Here is a 6,324-nt window from a genome sequence, read left to right on the forward strand (position 1 = left end):
CGTAAATCCAGCGTGTCAAAAATAATAAAAACTTGTAAAACAGCCAAACACCACGTTTTACACACCTAACTGATCAAGATCACCAACACCATCAACTACAGGAGTAAGTACGACTAGTACTTACCACGTCTGCAGCACCCTTATGTGCGTCGGGTAAAAATCGACATCACAGCTCCAGCAACATCGGTCAACATCTACAACCTCATTCATTACCGTCACCTAAAACTACAACCGAACCTAAGGACAAACTCTCCACCGCAACTTATTCCCGAACTCCAAAAAGCTAAGTACCTTTACTTATCCACTATCCTTACTCGTTTATCCTATATCCTTTATCTTTTAAAAAGTTAATTTCCCTTTCACTTTATTTTGTATTATTAATTAAGTATATGCATACATAAAAAAAGACACTTTACATAATATTTTATTCATAAATTAAAAACAAAAGATCATACCTGTATGCTAAAAGAGTAAATCCAAACACGACTTATCGTTTTGAATGTTGAATATACAATAATTTTATTTCTAACAATTTATTTTTGACAATTTAATAATTTCGATGAGCTTCTGTGTGACAAACGCAGATATAATACTACGTTCCCGTGGGAATAGCAAAATCGACGAAATACGAAAGATCGTATTTCGTCTGGTGAACCTTTTAAATCAATCGTTCACACAGAAGCTCTCGTTACAGAGAAACGAAATATTTGCAAATTAATTAAATAACGTACAAACGTTTATAAGTTTGTACATACACCCCTCCTTGAAGGCTCCTAACCTTCAAAATGCTGTGGCTTCAAAGCGAGGAACTGTTCTTCTTTGTCTTGGAATAGGCCTCTCCTGACGTCGTCGATAGTAAACAATTATCATCCCAATAATAATAATCAGCAGCAGGTAGCTCAAACCATGGATGTTTAAGTGGGGGTCTTCTGAAGATGATATGTCTTTCTTCATGTCTTCTATTTTCTGTGAAAGATTTTTAATTTCATTAAATTAAATTGAGCTTACCTTCAATGGAGGGACAAGGTCTTTGGCAATGCTACGGGTTCCGATCCAGTCAGCGATTTTTGCACTTGGGACGAATGATTTTGCTATCGTAGTCTGGTAGTTTGAGCGTCCGTTTATGATGGTGGTTCCAACCTTTAGTGTACACATATCGTTGAAATTAATCACACCATTGCCTACTAAATCTATGCTGCTAGTAACTCCGTTGCAAATGAGAAGGCCAGTGGCATTTGTAGTCAAAGAAAATAGCCAACTGCTTTGTTTTAATGCGTGCCATTTATTTTGGAATGGTGTTTCGTTTAAAATACATTCATCCAAAGCACTATCTTCATGATAAGGAGAGCCATTTCACAAACCTGCAAATTGTGTTGATGAATGTTCGTTGGAACAATTTTAGTACAAAGATGATTTCTCTGAGCTATAAGTTTGCAGGACGAGAACTCGAATTCAGTTAAACCAAAAAATTTGTCTCTGGCTAACGTAACCGCAAGATATGGTTTTGTTACATCAACTAAGAGACTCATGTTCTTGTGTCTTATAGGCAATGGAATTAGATTGAACACTTGAAATTCCTGATCTTCGGTTAAGGGAATTAAAATTTCGAAGACGATTGAATCATGAAGAGTTCGTCCCTTGACCGTTATTATTTTGAACATATCTAACACTGAAACGTTAGGCACTCTTAAATTCGATGGAAGATTTGCTTGAACCAGCTGGAGCTGGTCACTTAGTTGCCTTGGTGTGATGAGCTGAGGATTGATTTTTGCATGATTCAAGTCAAGTATAACATCCAGAATAATGTCTTGAGTACGCTGAAAATTTGTCAAAATCATAATTAAATAAGATGTAAGAGATAAAAAGTGTTGACTAATGCCAATGTCATCTTGTTGTTTTTCAATTGCGTTGAACGTTTTAGCAAGATATGTGTTTAGGGTCTAGAACTGTTTTGTAACCTCCAATGTATTACGTTTCAAAACGTTCGCAGTGGAATCGGAAATAGAACTTTGTTTTTTAATGAGGGCCAATAAGTGAGTTTCATGTTTATTTGCTAGTTCAATTTGATTTTGAATGTGTTGAGCCTCTTCTTGGTCTAGAACTCCAAATAAACTGTGTGCTACGCTACCAATAAAAACGAATGGTGACCTACGATGTCGACCCGCTGTCCGGCTTGTTGTATTAAATCCGTGAATGAATTCGTTGTTTTGGTCAATAACAGCTATTCTTTGTTGAAATGTTTCTATAGTCGAGCGACAATAGTAAATCCTTTCTGATTTATCTGCCTTACAAGCACCTTCTAGTTCATTTAAATAAGCTTTCATTTCGCTTAACTCTAACCAATAATTTGTAAAATTATAATAAACATACAAACTCCAAAAGTTGTTGACTACACGAAGTGTTCCAATATCTTCAAAGTACATACCGACTGCGTTGTCGAGTTCCTTTACAGTTACATGGCTGTCTCTATATATTGTGCTTACTGGCGCTATCAAGAATGCTATAAACAATGATACCAATAACGATCCTTTTGTAACTCTGTCGCTTCTTCTTAGTAGTTTGGGCCGACGGATATTCTTTATAAATCTGCTGCAATACGAGAATATTATCTGCAACGTATAGAAAGAGTTTCTATGATTAATATTTTTTACTATATCTGGATCTGTGGTTGCAGTCATCAATACCGTTCTAATTTTTCGTAATTCGGGAACCACCTTTGGAATGGTGTACTTACTTGGTTCCCACTGTGATTCTTCTAATTTAAGAAACGATGGACCTTGAAACCACGTAAATGATGATAGGTTGTCGAGAGAACATCCTCTCGTTATTAAGTCAGCTGGATTAATTTCTCCCTTAATATGATTCCATTGTGATATTTGAGTTTGAGGATTTTAGCTACCCTATTTGCTATAAATGTGTCCCATACATATGAAGGAGAGCTTATCCAAGCCAGCACTGTTGTTGAATCCGTGTAATAAACTATTTTGTGAACATACTTCTTAAATGTCTGAAGTATTCTTTTTACCAGTTCAACCAAAAGCTCTGCAGCTTGAAGTTCAAGACGAGCAATTGTAATGGCCTTCAATCGAGCCATTCGAGATTTGGAACAGAGTAACTTACTAAATATATTACCTGATTGGTCATTACATCGGATGTATACGCACGCTCCAAGTGCACACATCCTGCTATCCGAGAATCCATAGATTTCGGTTCTTATTAGAGACGGGCACATTTCAAATCGAGGTATACTTATTTTTTCCAAATTAAAGAATTGATCTACATACCTGTTCCATTTTTCAGCGAGATCCGTAGGAATCTTATCATCCCACGAGAAATCTGTCTTCCACAAGTCTTGTAAGAAGAGTTTACCAAGCATTATGACTGGGCTCAATAAACCCAAAGGATCAAACAATCGTGCGAGATCAGATAAAACAGTTCTGCGAGTTACAGGCATCCTTGGTGTTGTAAATTTTTCTGAATTAAACCCAAATTCAAATTGATCTAGTAGGTATTGGATTCCAAATCAATCCTAAGCTTTTGATTACGCCAGAGTGATGGAATCTGACAAGCTTTTTTTTATGTGACCCAGGAATGTTCTTAAGGATGAGATCATTATTGGAACAGAAATATCTTAATTCAAATTTACTTTTTCCCAGAAGAAGCGTTATATTTTCAAGTAATTCTCTGGCCTCTGAAACTGCGTCTGCTCCAGCAAGTAAATCATCGACGTAAAGGTTGTCACGTATAGTTTGGGATGCTCTTTGGTGCACATCTTGATTATTGTCTGCGAGCTGGACAAGACATTTGGTAGCTAAATATGGGGCACAAGCTGATCCGTATGTCAGGGTATTAAGTTTATACGCCTTTATAGGCATATTACCTTTAGGTCGCCAAAGTATTAGTTGAAAAGCCCTGTCTTCTGGCCTTACTAGAACCTGTCTGTACATTTTGCTTATATCTGCTGTGAACGCAAACCTTTCTAGTCTGAAATTAATTATGATTGAAAATAGATCATGTTGAACTGTCGGTCCTACACCTAAAATATTATTGAGAAACTCCAGAAGTTGTTTTTGCCGAGCAGTCAAAGACCACACGAAGTGCTGTTGAAGAGCTTTTTGGCTTCAACACACAATGATGCGGGATGAAATAGTGATGTTAAGGAATATCTGTGATGTCGATTGCACTCATGTGGCCTAATTCTTCATATTCTAATAAGAATTGAGAATAGAGTTCGCGAAATTCGTTATCTCTTTCGAATCGTCGTTCTAATGTAAGAAATCTTTTGCGTGCTCTTTCATAAGAGGCACCTAAACATGATGGATTTTTTTTTGAAAGGAAGACTTACCATGAATCTTCCACTTGCAACAATTTTTTTGGTGGAGTTGAAAATTTCCTCACAGTTATGCTCTTCAACACTCATGCGTTTAACTTGAGTGTCAAGGGTCTTGCATTCCCACGATCTATCACAAGTTTCTCCAATGTTGATAGAGTTGGCCTCGTGGCAATGGTGCAAACAACATTGTGGTTAGAAGTTTGGACGCCACCTGCGACTTTCCATCCCAGTTTTGTATTTCGCAGTGAAGGAAGTTGGTCTCCAATGGTTATCTCCCCTGGAAGAATAAGATCAAAAAATAGCTCAGCACCAATAAGCAAATCTATTTTATTATTTTTCATGAATCCTGGATCAGCCAACTGAATGTGAGTCGGTATATTCCAGTACTTTAACTCAACCTCATATGGCTGGTAATCTGTTATCCTTGGAAGAATAGTAGCCTCAAGACTTGACTTAAAACCAGAATTATGTGACTCTAAAATGAGTGATATAGCGAACTGTGTTTGTGTACCATGCCCTCCAATGCCACTAATTGATGTTTCAGCTCTATATTTCGGGAGACCCAGTGCTTGAGCCAAAGCTGCCGTCACAAAATGAATTTGCGACCCTGAATCTAACAAGGCACGGCAAGGAAGCCATGTTCCATGTGCAGACTTGACTTTAATTAAAGCTGTTGCTAGATAAACTTGCTGTGGTTTTGATCTGGAACAACTAGCTGCATTTGCTACCTGACCTTCCCCCCTTTGAAGAAGCTGTTGTTCGTTACTTATGGAATGCGTATGAAAATTTGAAGTTGGACCTTCCGCACTTGGAGCTGCCTGCTGCTGACTACCTGCGGAATGAATATGATTATTATTGAATTGTTTTGAATCCTCCTTATACTGTAGAAGGGAATTATGTTTGCCATGGCAAATATGGCATCCTTTTGAATAACATGAGCTAGAGACATGCCCTGATTTTAGACAGTTTCGCCAAATTCCAAGCCGTTGAACAGCTCTCTCACGTTCGAAACCTGAAAGAGATAAAAATGTCTTACAGTTAAATATTTTGTGGTTTACTGGGCTGCACATTAAACAGCCATCAGCCTTAATTGCAACTACAGTTGTTGGCTTCCTTTTATCGTCTGAGTTGTTTATTGCCTCAAGAGTTTGAAATCTTGATTCAATAAATTTAAGCAGATCTGTCATCGAAGGGCTGCATCTTGGATCAGGTAGAGATTGCTCAAATAGGGTTCTGCTTTCCTTATCCACCTTTTTTAACATCAGGTGGACAACTATAGGATCCCAGTCATGAGCGTGAAATCCTAAATTGATTAGTGCCTGGATACCTTCCTTCGTGTTGTCGTGCAGCTTCCGTAAACTTGAAGCTGTACCAGTTGCTGATTGTTGGTTTAATATTTTTTCTAAATGCGCTGACAGAAGAAGCCGTTTATTGTCATAGCGGTCCGTCAGAGTCTTCCAAGCAGCTTCAAAATTGCACTCTGTGGCCGGAAATCCTTGAATTAAATTCAATGCTTCTCCTGTCAGATTAGCGCGTAAGAAATAAAATTTTTGTGCAAATGATATAGGTTGTTCAAGTATCATTGGCTTAAATAAGTCATAAAATTTACGCCACTTTAAGTAATTTCCATCAAATTTGGGCAACTCTATTTTAGGTAATTTCAAAGACGTTACCGCGGATGGTTCCTTTGAAGGGCAGTCATTTGTTGATGGAGTTGTTGTTACTCCAAGCAACAATTCTTCATATTGCTGTTGCAGATGAAAGTATGCCTCGATATCTTCCTCTTCCAGCTCTTCATCCAGACAGTTATATCTGTTCTTAATTTGGTCAAAGTTCTCTCTTATGTTGTTGACTTTGACCTTAAACATCTGCGGCTGACTCTGTTTTAGTTCTGGTGAACAATTATCCAACGATATTTTAAAGTAGTTAAATTTCTTCTTTAAAGAGAAAGTACTTCCCTGATTAAGCTAAATACTTTCTTTTAATTCCTT

This window comes from Episyrphus balteatus, chromosome 1, assembly GCF_945859705.1.
Source record: "Episyrphus balteatus chromosome 1, idEpiBalt1.1, whole genome shotgun sequence".
Lineage (NCBI taxonomy): Eukaryota > Metazoa > Arthropoda > Insecta > Diptera > Syrphidae > Episyrphus > Episyrphus balteatus.